This window comes from Peromyscus maniculatus, chromosome 2 (genome assembly GCF_049852395.1).
Source record: "Peromyscus maniculatus bairdii isolate BWxNUB_F1_BW_parent chromosome 2, HU_Pman_BW_mat_3.1, whole genome shotgun sequence".
In the NCBI taxonomy this organism is placed as follows: Eukaryota; Metazoa; Chordata; class Mammalia; order Rodentia; family Cricetidae; genus Peromyscus; species Peromyscus maniculatus.
Genome location: NC_134853.1, coordinates 60,352,446 through 60,368,399, shown reverse-complemented (window position 1 = coordinate 60,368,399; position 15,954 = coordinate 60,352,446). Strand labels below are relative to the sequence as shown.

The window sequence follows — 15,954 nt, the reverse complement described above, 5'->3', positions numbered from 1 at the left end:
AAAAAAAAAGCAATCTACAGGTTCAATGCAATACCCCATCAAAATCCCAACACAGTTCTTTACAGAAGTTGAAAGGACAATTTTCAGCTTCATATGGAAACACTAAAAACTGAGGATAACTAAAACACTCCTGAACAACAACAACAAAAATTGCTGGAGATATCACCATCCTCCATCTCAAATTAGACTACAGAGTTAAATAATAGTAATAATTACAGCATGGTATTGGCTTAAAAACAGGCACTTTGATCAATAGAATCGAATTGAAGACCTAGATATAAGTCCATACACCCATAGTGTAGTTAGGCCCCAGCTCTGACTTCTCTGTTTTCAATGAGTTGTGTAGGTGTTATCCTCTTACTGTAGCTGGAGTTTTCTCTCTGGGTCCCGCCAATCCCCAGCAGTCCGACAGCCCACTTATAAATAAACACACAAACGCTTAAATTATGTACAAACTGTATGGCTATGGCAGGCTTCTTGCTAACTGTTCTTATATCTTAAATTAACCCATTTCTATAAATCTATACCTTGCCATGTGGCTCCTGGCTTACCACCATCTTCACATGCTGCTTGTCATGACAGCAGCTGGCAGTGTCTCCCCCACTCAGCCTTCTACTTCCCAGAATTCTCATCTCTCTTTGTCCCGCCTATACTTCCTGCCTGGCCACTGGCCAATCAGTGTTTTATTTATACAGAGCAATATCCACAGATCTTACTATCAGTTTGTGGAGAGCAACCTATAGCCTTAGCAATACCTGGGTTGTTTGGGGGTTCTTGTGGGACCCCTTTAGCCAACAACTCAGTTAGATGTAACCCATACTGACTAATGTTCATGTTACTGGAAGGTACTCTACATGCTAACAAAGGAGAAAGGTAAACATCAACCAGGCTACAAACCCTTTGATCTACAATGGTGACCTGCTTACAAGATGGGATAGTGCAATAATGACACAAAGTTTGTGTGAGTAACTACCCAGTATCTGATTATATTTAAGGCCCATTCCATGAGATGGAACCCACGCCTGACACTGCTAAGGTGGTCAAGGACTGAGACTAGATAGGCCAGGGACCTAGAGGAAAACCAAATACTACTGTCTCCTAAAGGAGTGTAACAATAAAATGACTCAAAAAGACATCCTGCTGTACTCATAGGTCAATGCCTTGCTTGGATTACCAGAAAAGCTTCTTCCTGAAGCAGACGGGAACAAATACAGAGACCCACATAAGGACAATGTGTGGACAGTGAAAGACCTTGGAGCACTCATTCCTAATTGTTATGTCCATTAAATACTTCCCTTCAGGGCTCAGGGAACTCTTCAGAGGAGAAGGTAGGAAGATTCTAAGAGCCAATGTGGATGGAGGCCACCAAGGAAACAAGGTCTTCTAAACACAGCAGGACAAGTACACATATGAACTCTCAGGGATTGTAGCAGCATACCCAGGACCTGGACAGGTCTGGCCAGAAAGGATCCCAGCACTGAGAGAAGAAGTGGACACAAGCCTCCATCACTAACCCAGAAACTATCTCCAATTGACAACAGTTTGATAAGAAAAATCAATTTTCTCCAGAGGATTCTCTCTGGGTATACAGACCACTCTTAAATCCAGGCCCCATACCCAGCAGTAGATGACCAACACAAAACAAACTCAATGGCATTTTGGAGGTTCTTTGATGCATAACACTTCATAAGGGCTTTTTTTTAACCTTATAGGCCTTTTACATACATATTATGGTTTCTGTGATTGTGTTTCATGGGATTTATGTGTTTCTACATTTATAACTGTTTTTGAGCTTTTTCTTTGGTAGTATGTAGGTTTGTTTTGTCTTGTTCTTGTCTACTTTTATTTTATCTCACATTATTTTATTAAGATGCCTTTGTATGAGAGAGGAGAGAGAGAGAGAGAGAGAGAGAGAGAGAGAGAGAGAGAGAGAGAGAGAGAGAGAGAGAGGAGAGGCTACTATTTGGACAAGTGGTGAAGTGTGAAAAAATTTCTCAGTAATTTTTTTTTTTAGTTTTTCAAGACAGGGTTTCTCTGTGTAGCCCTGGCTGTCCTGGAACTCACTCTGTACACCAGGCTGGCCTCAAACTCACAAAGATCTGCATGCTTCTGCCTCCTGATTGCTGGAATTAAAGGTGTACACCACCAGAGCCCAGCTTCAATAAAAAAATTTCTTTAAATAACAAAGATTTAAAATAAAAAAATATTGTACAATATCACTTGTGTGCAATCTAAAAGTGAATCTCTTAGAAATTAGGAGTAAATTAATGGTTATCAGAGGCTGGGAGGGCTAGGGAAGAGGAAGGTTAATAAAAGCATTCTATGTTATTTTTAGATAGAAAAAGTACTTTTCAATGTTCCATTACATTGTAAGGTGACAGTAGATAATGGTAATGTATTATATATTCTGTAAAAAGGGTAGAAAAAATTTTGATTAGGTGTGCCACAGATAAATGAAAATTTGAGGAAATAAATATTTAGCCTAATTTGAACATTATACAATGCATCAAAACATCACATGATGCACTGTTGCAGGATATTTGCTCACACTGTGAGCCCCAAGATTGTGTTATTTGCTAGAAAAACGTATTTCTAGTTGTGGTGTGGCTCAACCCTAGCGCACACCTTTAATCCAAAAGCTTTCTGCTTGAATATTGTAAACAGGATTAAATAAAGTCAACCATAGGTCAAGAGGCAGAACAAGCAACCAGTTGACAGGAAGTGAACAAGAAAAAAACATAGAGTCAGGGGATGAATAGAGAAGCACAGGGAGTAGAAGGGAGAGATTTGAGTTTGAACTTGATTTTGTTTGATGTGAGAGGCTAGCTCCCACCTTTTAAAGGGTCCCTATGAGGAGGAGAGAAAAATGAGAAACTTTTAGATAGAAAGATAGTGAAGAGGAGACAGACAGAAACTCATGATAGTTTCAGGAGGACCTGAATCAAAATCCACCAGCCTTTTCTGTCTTTTCAAAAGGGCTTTTTATAACAATACCAAGGGGCAGGGCAAAAGACCTCCGCCTTGCTAAATCAAAGCATACCACACAGCCAAGTTCAGACCCTTCCAAACACTTGGTAACCACGCCGATGGTCCAATCATTCTTCTATGCAGCCCTGGTGGGTAAAGCAAGCTCAGATCTCACTAGGAAACCTCTGTGGGTCTCCACAGATGCTCCTTCTTAATATATTAAAGGGCCCTTCAGGCTCTTCAGATAGACTGTGCCTGCTTTAGGTCACTCTTCTTCCCTAGTCAACCTTCCCCATCCTTGAGATAAATGTTCCATCAAGCATACTCTGTCTTAGGTTGGAAGTTAGCAAGAAGAACATTGCCCATCCCTGACTACCAGCCTCTGGTAAGAGGAAATATAGAGTTTAACTCAGCTCTGACTCAGATCCCTACTAAGAGCTTGTGAATAGTTGAAACAACCACAGCAATCCAGTAAAGGAGTAGAGAATGACCAAGATGAAATGTCCTTTTTTAATGGGTCTAAGATGTCTATAACAGCCTTAGCTGTGCCAAGCCCTTTTTAAAATCAATAAACTCTTGATGCAAATGCATCAAATAAATCAATAAATTCCAAATGCAATTGCATCAAACCTAAAGACACCCTTAGTTTCACCAAACCATGGCACATTAATATCAACAGATTAACATAATTCTAGTGTGACTGTTAGTATACATATTTACAACTAGCATGAATATTACTATACATTCTTACAAACTTACATTCAAAAGCCAACTCTCTATAGGACTACTTTACAAACTTTAGCAAACATCTAAAAGAGATTTCTTAACAGAACTATTTACATTTTCTTCCAACAAGACAGAAGGTACATGAATCATGAGTTTCCACAGTTAAAATTGTAGGTGAATTCAAACCTGTTTCATTTCTGCTGGGCAGTGGTGGTGCATGCCTTTAATCCCAGCACTTGGGAGGCAGAGGCAGGCAGATCTCTGTGAGTTCGAGGCCAGCCTGGGCTACCAAGTGAGTCCCAGGAACGGCGCAAAGCTACACAGAGAAACCCTGTCTCAAAAAATCAAAAAAAAAAAACTGTTTCATTTCTGAAGTTTGCAAAAGCACAAAAAACTCAGTTCTAATAACAGTCTTATAGTTCCCCTGAAAGTTTGAAATTAGAGCCTAATTCATCAGCGGCTCTAGAGTCTTTGTATCCAGATCCCTCGACCCCAGGATTCAGTGAGTGTTGCTGCTAGAGTGCTGTAACACTCTGGACGATGATGCTCCTCTGAACCACCTTCCCCGCTGGGCCTTTCTAGCCATTCCAGAAGCGGTGGAAATGCACCCAGCAGCAGCCGGTCACTGGTCATGGGGCAGTCCCTTTACCCAAATTCATTGCAGTTCCCCTGAATGCAACAATTCAAATGTTGCTGAAACTTCACTCCCACCTAAAGAGGCATTTTATGACAGTCTTTCCCATAAACCTTGCCTCAGGGAAAAGGTGATTGCCATAGTAACTGAACTGTTAGAGCTCCTTTCAGAAAACTTTCTACTCAGACAGCAAACAGAAACTGCATGACTTTACAATCCCAGTCCTGAGGCCTGAGCATTCCCAGCTGCCTCTCACCCTAGGGGATCATGGTTCTCCCCACTGATATAAGCCACAGCTCTTAAGAAGCCCTGGCCCCAGGAGGAAACCCAGACACTATGAGTTGTAGTTCACAAGCAGCCCTTCTGGGTCTGATAAGAAACTCAGCCATGGCCAATTGCAGCTACTGTACCCTCTTAGTCTCCTACTTTCCCCAGACTGCAGGATGAAACATCAATATCAGGAACATTGGTTCAGCTGCTCTCACTCCAGCTCCTCTGGAGGAGCATCATCAAAGCTGACATTCCTCTGTTCTACACACCACACCAAGTGCTCAGGCAGCCATTGAACTTCACTTAGTGACTGAGGGTACAATTCCCCCCCTTCCCCCGTCTTAATTTTTTGAAGTTGCATCTTAAGACAGTCATGAGCTCTCTCAATGATGTCTTGTCTTTGATAGACTTTTATTAATCCAGTGTTTCCCTCTTGCATCTCAGGCACAACCTGGGTTCCTTGTTTGCACTTAAGCTTTTTCCACACCCAAAGCACCTTCCCAGTGTTAGCTCTCCCTTGCCATGAGCCCTAATTTCTAAAGGATCTCAAAGTGGCCTGACAAGTGGCATTAGCATTTTAATTGCTTCCTGACAGGCAAGCTTTGATCATCTGTTAGATAACCACATCTTGGTATTAAGGTGGGTCCAACTTTTTTAGAGCAGTGTGTATGCCCTAGGTCACTTGAGGTCAATTTGTTCTTGATCTATGGCAGTCCAGAAAAGATGTGAGTACAGAGTATTCCTTGGTGTGGCTCATATACCCTTTATTCCAAGGTATGCCCATGTTATTTGACATTCAAGTGTGACCCAGGTTACATGAAGGCTGTAATGTGGTCTTGACTCCTCTGATTTGAGAATGTTTCCTGGTTTGGATGAAAGGTGTGTGTAGCCTAAAAATCTAGAAAGTAATATGTGGGATTTCATTCATCAGATCACCAACCCTTGTTACTACAGTGGGTCCATCCTTGTTGAAAGATTTTGTGTTGGCTAACTCACACTTGAGGTCAACTTGTCCTGAATCTCTTGAAGTGCAGATAGCACATGGTCACTCATGACTAGAGGGTATGCCCCACACATCCTTCATACCAAAGACTGCCCAGATTGTGGGATTGTCATTTGTGGCCCAGGCATTATGAAAGACATGATTTTACCCTGGCTACTCTAAACAGAGGATGTGAGCTGGGTTGGATAAAGAGAGGGTATGGCCCAAACATACTTGAAGTTGGTCTCAGCTTCTTGGTGATCAAGGATCCACAAACTTACATAGCTATCACTTGGCAGCCAATCATTGGGTTAGGAAAACTTGTGTATTGATTACACAATTTTTGTTGTTGTTGTTGAACAGAGTCTAGATTGGGGGAAGTGTTTACTGAAGTCAAGATAAGTCCAGGTACAATTGAACCATTCTCTGTATTTAGGTATGTCCATTTTGTTTGGTCATTAATGTGGCCCTTAGTTCCAGAAGGACCATGGTGTGTCCTGTCTCTCTTGTAATGAAGATTGTCCTGCTACATATGAAGAGAGGGTCCAAAAACTCTTGAAATTAAGCTGGCCCAGGCTACTTACCAGTCAAGGATGTGCCAGGCAACCATTGATGTCACATTATGGTCTTTTCCCTATGTGACTCATCAGACTTACACCCCTTAGGGTTAATGGTGTCCAGCCTTCCTGGAGTAGCAGCAATGGCCAGGGCCCCAGGATAAGTTAACTTGTTATCCTCAATCTCTGGAAATCCAGATAAGAGCTAGGCACAGAGGATTTCTGGGTGCCACACACACACTCTTGACTCCAAGTTGTGCTCTTGTCTTTGGATGTCCATGCGTAGCCCAGACTACACCAAAGCCATGCTGCTATCATGACACACCTGATGTGAGGAGGTTTCCTGGGTTGGAATAATGGAGGGTGCAGCCCATAGACCCTTGAGTTTAAGGGGGTGGATGTCTCTCATCAGATTTCCAATTCTTGTCATTACAGTGATTTGAGCCTTGTTGAGGAGGTTGGCTAACTCACAATTGAGGTTAACTTGTCTTGCATTTCCTTAAGATAACCCAGGAACTGGACATGGACAATTACTGAGTGTGGCCCACACACCCTCATTCCTGAGGTTTCTAAATTATTTGATGGTCAAGTCTGGTTTTGATAACACGAAAGCCAAGGTGTGGTCCTGGCTCCACTATAATGAGGAAAATCCTTGGTTAGATGAAAAGAGGGTGCTGTCCACACATCTTTATAGTTTAAATGCTCTCAGGCTACTTGGTGGCTAAGGAGCTACCAGATTAGCATTGGTGGAAGTTCATGGCTTACGATCTAATGTCAACCATCAGCACAGAATTGGTTGTGGATGAGTAGAGGTTTCTTGGTGAACATTATGTGGCCTGGGTCACAAATAAGGGTTTGGTTTGTCCAATAAAAAATTGAAGATAATGTCTGGTGTCAGAGCAGGCCATGATCATGAGTGTGTCCCTTTCTTTTGGTCATTAAGGTGGTGAGGTTTGGTCCCTTTAAGGCCTGGCTCATTTGTAGTAAGATTGTTTCCTGGATTGTATGGAGAGAGAGTGCAGACCATACACTCTTGATGATATAAGAGCTCTGGCTACTTGAAGGTCAAGGAACTGCCAGGTTCCTTTGAGGTCTGTTTATGGCCTTTCACCTGTGTTAATAATCAACAAAGTCCCCTTCTTGGAGGATGAAATGAGTCCAGATGTCAATTAATTAGAACAAGATAATTTTTGGATTAGTTGAAGAGTCTTAGTAAACAGATTAGGGTCTGAGTTACATTTGAGACTTGTTTGTTCTAAAAAAAAAAAAAGGAAGGAAGGAAGAGAGGGAGGGAGGGAGGAAAGAGAGAAAGAAAGAAAGAAAGAAAGAAAGAAAGAAAGAAAGAAAGAAAGAAAGAAAGAAAGAAAGAAAGAAAGAAGAAAGAAAGAAAGAAAGAAAGAAAGAAAGAAAGAAAGAAAGAAAGAAAGAAAGAAAGAAAGGAAGAAAGGAAGGAAGAGAGAAAGAAAGAAAGAAAGAAAGAAAGAAAGAAAGAAAGAAAGAAAGAAAGAAAAAGAAAGAAAGAAAGAAAGAAAGAAAGAAAGAAAGAAAGAAAGAAAGAAAGAAAGAAAGAAAGAAAGAAAGAAAGAAAGGAAGTCAAAGTCAAGATTAAGACTTGTCGTAGACCATTACAGGGTTCATTATAACACCCTTTATGTTATGACAACCCATATTTACTGGTGACTTCAGTGAAAGCTTGGCTCCTTGTGGTGAGTGAGACTTCAAGGCTCACATGTCATGAGGATGTTCTCTGGGATAAATAGTGTGTGATACTCAGGATGTCAGTTTATATCAGTCTCAAGATATAAGTCTCACAGAAACTCCTATGAGTCTAAGTTTTCAATGAGCATGCTGGTGTGTGTCTCCTTGGAGGCACTGTTTGGTTGTAAAGCATCCAGGGAAATCAAAGCCTGAGATCAGAGCACCTCAAGGTGCTCATCATAAGGGAAGATGTGGTCTCATCAGTAAGGGAACCCTGGACTCCACTAAGACTGTGGTGGTCTGAATGAAAATGGCTTCTATAAACTCATAAGGAATGGAATTATTGGAGGTATGGCCTTGTTGGAGTAGATGTGGCCTTGTTGGAAGAATTATGTCACTGAGGGGTGAGCTTTGAGGTTTCAGAAGCTCAAGCCAGGCCTAGTGGCTCACTCTCTTCCTGCTGCCTGCTGATCATGATGTAGAACTCTCAGCTACCTCTCCAGCACCATATTGGCCTAACACACCACCATGTTTCTTGTCATGCAATAATGGACTAAACCTCTGAACTGTAAGTTGTTAGCCCCAATTAAATGTTTGCCTTTATAAGAGTTGCTATGGTTTTGGTGTCTCTTCATAGGAATAAAACCCTAACTAAGAAGTTGGTACCAGCAGAGGGGTATTACTGTGATAGGCCTGACCATGGTTTTGTTTGGAGGAATATGGAACAATTAGGGACTTTGGACTAGAAAAGACACTGGACGTTTTAAGTGTGGTTAATGGGCCATCCTAGTAGCAACACAGAAGACAGTGGTGCTGAGGGGATTTGAACTGTGGGAGCACCGCTCAAGAGGTTTCAGAGGAGAAGAATATTTGTATGTGACTTAATGACTGTCCTTGTGATATTTTGTCAAAGAATGTGACTGCTTTTTACCCTTGTCTGAAAAGTTTGCTGAAGGCTAAATTGAAGAGTTTTGAATTAATTACATTAGCAGAGGACATCTCAAAGCAGCCTAGTATTGACTGTTGTGTGGTTCTTAGTGTTCACTCTTATGTAGATTTGTGATGAAAAGGAAAAAGCTGAGCAAGAAAAAATACAAAATGTACAGTTTGAGGAGAAAAGGGGTACCAGGAAGTGTAAACAGATGTCAGATGCTAACCGGAATAAAGGGAGTGGTGACCTCAGAGCAAGACCCCACCAAGTTAAGCTTTCATTTTGTGAAAAGGAACTAAAGAAAACAGGGTGAGATGTGCTGGTGCACAACTTTAATGCCATCACTCATAAGGCAGAGTGGTTGCCAGATCTCTAAGTTCAAGGCCACCCTGGTCTACAGATCAAGTTCCAGGATAGCCAAGCTTAGGCAGTAGAGGAAACCATAGAAAACAGAAAGCTGGTGAAGATGTAATTGATCAAGGAGTCATGTTTCAGTCCCCCAAAGCAGAAGAATTTGGCAAATTTAGCTACACAGTTCTGGCTTTAGAGTCGAGGATAGAAGGAATCTCCCTCTGCAACTAAAGAAAGCCACTGAGGCCAGGCATATGTCAGGGGTGTCCATGAATGGAGGCCTAGAGAGGCCATTGTGTGAAGTTGTGAAGATGAAGCCTGGATTTGCCTTGGTTGGAAACCCAAGATGTTGGAGATGACAGAGTTGTGAGACACCTGTCGAGGAAAGCTGCTAACAGGGAGTGGAACCACCAAGAGAAAGAAAGCTGAAAGGAGTTAGACATCTGAAGAGCACTTTGACATCTGACATGGAGATGCAGAGTTTGGTGTTTGCCCAGATGGTTTTTGGTCTTGCTTTGGTCCAGTATTTCCTCACTGTGCTTCCTTCCCTACGTTTTGGAATGGTAATGTATATCCTGTGCCATTATATGTTCGAAGTATGTGATCTGCTTTTTCATTTTGATTTTTCATGGGTTATACTTAAGAGATTGTCTTGAGTGTCAGAGACCTTTAACTGTGGAGACTGTGATAGACTATTGGGACTTTTGAAGATAGACTAAATGCATTTTGCATTAAACCTATGGGCAGTAGGGAGTGGAATATGGTGGCTGAATGAAAATGTCCCCCATAAACTCATAGAGAGTGGCATTATTGGTGATGTGGCCTTGTTGGAGTAGGTGTGGCCTTGTTGGAGGAATGTCACTGAGGGCTTTGAGGTTTCAGAAGCTCAAGTCAGGCCTAGTGGAAATGTTTCTTCCTTCTGCCTGTGGATCCAGACATAGAACTCTCAGCTCCTTCTCCAGTACTACATCTGCCTGCATGCCGCCATGCTTCCTGCCATGACAATAATGGACCAAACCTTTGAAACTGTAAGCTAGCTCCAATTAAATGTTTTCCTTTATATAGAGTTGCTGGAACCATGATGTCTTCACAGCAATAAACATTAAAACCAAAGACGGTGGTGGTTTGGGGCCCCTTCTGGTGAGGATGCGTCCTGTGTTGGATGAACAGAGGTTCCTACCCACACTTCCATAAGGTTAAGGACTTACAAGTTTAATTCCTGCACAGTGGGTTGCAGGTTTCTACTGATAATCAGTTTTATGGTCAAGTACATTTCTTGCCTTGGTTCACCTGTACTCCTTTTATGCAAAGCTTGGTCCTTGGCTATTTGAGGGTCAGTGTTTGGAGTGGGAGGATTTCTCATATGAAGTTGGACTAAACTCCATTTAGTTTACCTCTTAAAACTGGGCTTCACAGTGCCAGCATTTAGTCTGGCCCATTTCTCTCATTGCATTGGCTGGGGATTCCTTTGATTTTAGGATTTTGGACCTGTGGTTGTTTGAATGTAATTGGCCCCCAGAGTCTCACAGGGAGTGACACTATTAGGTGTGGCTTTGCTGGAGTGGGTATGGCCTTGATGGAGAAAGTGTGTCACTGTGGGATAGACTTGAGGTTTCCTATGCTCAGTATACTGCCCAGTGTCTCAGTCAACTTCCTATTGCCTGAAAGATGTAGGACTCTCAGCTACTACTCCAGCACCACATCTGCCTGCATGCAGCCATGCTCCCCGCCATGATAATGGACTGAAACCCTGAAACTAAGCCACCTCAATTAAATGTTTTCCTTTATAAGAGCTGCCATGGCCATGGTGTCTTTTCTCAGCAATAGAAACCCTAACTAAGACAGGGCCTATCTTCAGCAAGGTCAGTGGTTGGCCCAGTAACATTTCCACTTTTGGTTTTGCCTAGTCTCTTCTCTAAGCAATGTCTCTGCTATTACTTCTGCAGAGACAGTAATTGCCCAAGGCCCACTCATTTTCTTGGTTTGTGCCCAGGTTCCTTCAGGACAAGGATTAGGGCCAGGCATTCATATTTCCTTGGTTTTGTCTTGGCATCCTTCATTTGAAGGACTAGGCCAGACTCACCTGTCTTCTTGGTTTGAGCCCAGGCTTATTCATGGTGAGGGTTACCCAAGGCATTTCACTTTCATTTGAGGCATTGGCCTGAGCCAGCTTCTCATTTTGGGGACCATTGTTTCTTCAGGGTCACATATGGGCCTGGACCCATTTCTCTTCTTGGTATGGACCCTGGTTTCAGCCAGGAAAAGGGTTAGGCCTGAGCACACTCCTTTCCTGCTTTGGCCCAGGCTTCCTTCACTTGAAGAAACAGCCCAGGCCCACATCTCTTCTTTGTTTGTACCTGGGCTTCTGGAATGGCAGGGCTGGACTTGGGCCAACATCTCTTCTTGGTTCAGGCCCCAACTTCAGTTATGATAAGGGTTAGGCCTGGGCATTCTCCTTTTCTTGCTTTGGCTGGGAGTCTTTCATTTCATATTTCTCTTCTCAATTCAGGGTCAGGTTTTGGCTCAGTTCTCTTTCAGTTCATGTTTTTGTCTATACAAACTTTTATTCTTAGTTTCAGCCTAGACCTCTTTGGGTGAAGGTAAAGCCAATGCTTATTGAAGTTCTGGCTTTATTCTCTCTCAGGTTTCATCGGGTTCAGCCTTATGCCCAAGCATACTTTTTGACTTCTTTGGATTCTGGGTTACTTTCTCTTTTGGTTGTTAGCATGTTTTTGTTTGTTTGTTTCAGAATTTATTTGGCCTGGGCTACTTTCGCTGTATGGCTGTATCCAGGCTTTTTTGTGGTTGGGGTTTAGTGTGCATACATTGATCACCTGGGACTGTCACTACCTTCTTATCTTTAGGGTTGAGGCTGTGGATTTTTCTGAGTTCAGATTTACCCAAAGCTCTTTTGTCACTGACCTTGATCTTCATTCAGTCTTTCTGGAAAAAAAATTAACAGGTGAATATTGATAGAGGAAAGTCCTGATTGTCCGTCACTGGGATCTCAAATACACACAGAACATTGACATGTCCTCAGGGAAATGTGAACAGACACCAACCCATACAGCACCCAGTCCGGATAAAATATAACACACTACACAAACAGAAAGATAAAATAAGTAGGAGAGAAAGGTGGTTGGGAAAGTTCTTCCTGTTTTGTAGGTGACTGACTGTCATGGAGAGTCCTTATGAACTCATGTGGAAATATTGTTGTTTCCAAGTAGAGAGACCCAAAGAGTGTCCCAACAGGGTGCCATTCAACTTTTCCTCCCTTCTGATACCATGAGGGAATATCCCAGGTAGTTATAGAAACAGCAGAACCCAATCCTCCATTTGTCTGGAGGCTGTCTTGTTGAGGAACACGCAGCTTTTATAGATCTTCACATGGCTCTTTCCGTAGCATAGTGATGGTTGCTGGGGGATATTCAATCACACTGTGAACCCCAAGTTTTCATTTGCATTGATTAAATAACATTAACCTTGGGTCAGGAGGCTGAGTTAGCAACTAGTTGACAGAAAGTAGAGCATCAGGGCATCAGAGTGCATCCGGGAGAGATGAGGGACACAGGAGGTAGCAGGGAGGGATTTGGAGTGGCATGGCTTTTTCTCATTTGGTGGAGAAGAAGTACGGGTCTTTCAGAGACACCAGGAAGAAGAGAGGGTTAGCTAGTTGCTACTCAGCCTCTCTGAGCTCGTGGGTTTTCATCCCCGCCCTGGAATCTGGAGTCTTATTTATACAGAGAATGATAGATTTAGTTAAAACTACATTTAGCAGCAGCAACAGGGCCCATGCCTGTGGGAACAGAATTCTCGCCAGGCTGCAGCCAGAGCGGCCATGCTGCTGCTTGTGAAGCAGGCTGGTAACTGTGGAATTGCACCTGTAGACTGAACTAGCAGATTAAGGTGAGGCGTTATGACAAAAATAAAACAGCAGATGGCGTCCTTTCCATGTGTGTCAGACATGGCCATGCAATGTGAGGGTGGGTTTCCCCTGGTCCTTACCATTGCAACTCTTCCCAAGACTTCACATGTGTTGTACTTCAAAAACCCCTCAAACAATGAAGTGTGCCTTAGTGACCCCTTTCAAGAAAGCTACCTGCCAAGTACACTCACTGATTTAATATCAGGTCTTCCCACAAAGAATTTCTAGACCAACTTACCAGAAAGAGATTTTATTCTGGTTTTGAATCACAGCCCACTAAAATGGACTTGTGCTTCCAGCAGGTCAAGGGCACACACGTGACTATGACAGCATTACGTGAGGTCACAGAGGCCAGGCCTCACTCTGCTCAGGGAAGCTCAAAGGCTGTCTAGGCACCAACACAGGTATATTTTGGACTCATTCTTAGGGGAAGAATCTGAAGGTTTCAATTATAATCGTTTCGTGGGAACGACTCACACCCAGTGGTCCTCCTGCAGGGGACTTCACCTCAGAGATGAGGAAGGCTGGTGGGGACGGGGCCTACTCAGCCCAAGTGGACAACATTCAGACCTTGGTCTGTCATTTCTGCTGCTCACTTTACCAGCATTCTCTTGTCAAGAGACTTGCAGAGCTCCATCTCTAAGCCCCTCAAGGCACGTGAGTGGCCAGGCCTCTCCCCCGAGGACCTCCATCTGCCAGGTTCCACCCACAGAACACTCTAACTGCCCTAATGGCTGGACCCTGCCCCCACCCTATAGAGCAAAAAGCCCAAGGTCCGGACTTGAAATTCCCGGACTTGAAATCCCAGGAATCCCCACCCTGGGAAGCCTTACCCTGAAAATCCCCCCTCCTCCCAAGAAACTCTATGAAAACCCCGCCTTCTGCTCGGTTCTCTGCTGCTTCTCACCTGAGCAGAAGCAGCTGCTCTCCAGGTTGTTTTCCTCCCACTAAATCTCTTGTGTGAGGTTTGTTGTGTGGTGTGACTTTGTGGTATTCCTTGGTTTCCGACTGCCAGGATACCTTCCACCAGCTGCAGCACCGTGGGTTTTGGGGACAGAGCTGATTGGAAATTTTGGCCTCTTACCTGGCCCTTCACCATCATTAAACACAACTTGGAATGGGATTTTCCAGAAAGCAGGATGCCCTGAGGTTTTCCCTCCTTGGCCCCGCGTGGCGCTGATGACTTCTGAGACCGTCGCTCACTGAAGAACAGCGTAACAGCAGAGCTTCACCCTGCTTCATTTTGGAAAGTGGAGTCAGGTGCTGGCTCTGTCTCAGCTGCCGTCTCCTTTTCTAACAAATACAGGTGAAGATTAGTGGAGGAAAACAACAGACACACCCCATACACACATACACATTTACACACAGAATTGTCCTCAATATATGAACACACGTTCAATAAGTAAAAGTACAAGCATGAAAAGTACATGCCAGATTGGTGTTTTCTGTGACATCTTTAGCATCAGTTATTCAAGACCAATGGTCCCGTGAGTAGAATAAATATGGCTGTTGCCAGGAAGCTTCATCTCTAGAGAAGGTCAAGGGAAGGTCCCAATGGACAAACCTACCTATGTCGGGGAGCATGTGCTCCCGAAGGGCATGTCACTGGCGGGTAGTGTAAATAGCTGATCTTCAACCTTCTGTGAGCCAGAGCCTTGACTCAGTCCAGGTGCTGAATGGACAGGTTCCTCCAGAGACCTCCCCCTGAGACTTGATATGACATGCCACTCTGCAGATGTTCTTGCATTTCTGCTGCTCTGACGTCTCACCAGGAATCCTATCATGTTAGATCACAGACATATCATATCAGGAACCAGTCACCCCATTTAGGTCGACTTATGAACAGTATGTCACAGGGAATATGGATGTAGCTTTCAGCCTGAAAGTATGTGAATCTCCCAACCCACCAAGCAGCCATCTTGCCCAACTTTTAATAGGTGCGCAGCCAACCCCAGTGGACACTGCGTTGCCCTCACACCGAGGCCTACTGCTTTCCCATGGCAATGACTCCTACTCTTTTGTCAGAGTGGCCTGACATCACTGATTCTGAGAATCTTAAAGGGTGCCCAGGCATTCCAGTTGCTATGGACCACGCACATTTTCTAACTACTGATTTCAAGCGCCCTAAAAGAGGCTCAGACAATTATTAGCCTACGACTTGTCTCAGTTGCTTCCCTGGGAACTGCCTACACCTTCCTCTCTGTCAGGACATTGAGCCCCGGGAGGGAAGGCCAGGTGACAGCGCCTCATCTGTCTCTCACAATTCCCAGCGTCACTCGGCCCCGCCATGTCAGCTGAGGCTTTGTCCGCTTGGTTCCCTTACTCTCAGGCTGCCTCTATTGTTTCTGGGTAGAGGGAAATGAAATCTTTGACCCACAGGCATGCCCGTCAACACCATTCCATTTTAAACAAGTCATGACAGGCTGCATGCCCGACAGCTCTTCTAGCGCAACAGAGAGCCCAACTGGGCTCCTCCCTGCTACCACCACAGCTGTGCTTCCTCGTGAAGGCTGGGGGAAGCAATGAATGTCCATGCATCCCCACAGTGAGCTGAGCCTGTTGCCCAGGCCCAGGGACTCTGCTGCTGTGGCAGAGTGTTTCCTGTAGCAGTGTGCTGAGCCCAGAGTCACCCTGTCTCAAAACAATAAGGAGGAATGGAATTGAGAAAGTCACCTGATATCGATATCTGGCTGTTGCTTGCACTCACACTTGAATGCCTATGTCCTCGACGTGTACTCCCACGTATAATCACCAGAGCTAAGTAACATTTAATTTGAATGGGATAAATAATGCACAAGGTTAGGTAGAGCCCTGCAGTGGGGGTCTACTGCTGGGTCCCCGCCTTCAGTTACGCTCTTGACAAACCATGGGCACAAACGACAAGATGGCTGCTGTGGAGAACAAAGTCCCTCG

General features: G+C 43.9%; 1 long non-coding RNA gene across 2 annotated transcripts in view; it reads right to left on the bottom strand.

The window, feature by feature from the left end:
* The window catches only part of LOC121820878 (uncharacterized), a 42,370-nt gene extending 27,326 nt beyond the window's left edge, over positions 1–15,044 (bottom strand). The window contains exons 1-3 of one of the 2 annotated variants that reach the window (XR_013049054.1): positions 14,610–15,044; positions 14,126–14,334; positions 5,352–12,059 (exon numbers count right to left, since the gene is read on the bottom strand). This is a non-coding gene — a long non-coding RNA (uncharacterized LOC121820878). Of the gene's footprint in view, positions 1–5,351; positions 12,060–14,125; positions 14,335–14,609 lie in introns of those variants that run through there. The other variant, XR_013049053.1, reaches the window with a different exon arrangement.
* Positions 15,045–15,954: the final 910 nt, after the last annotated feature.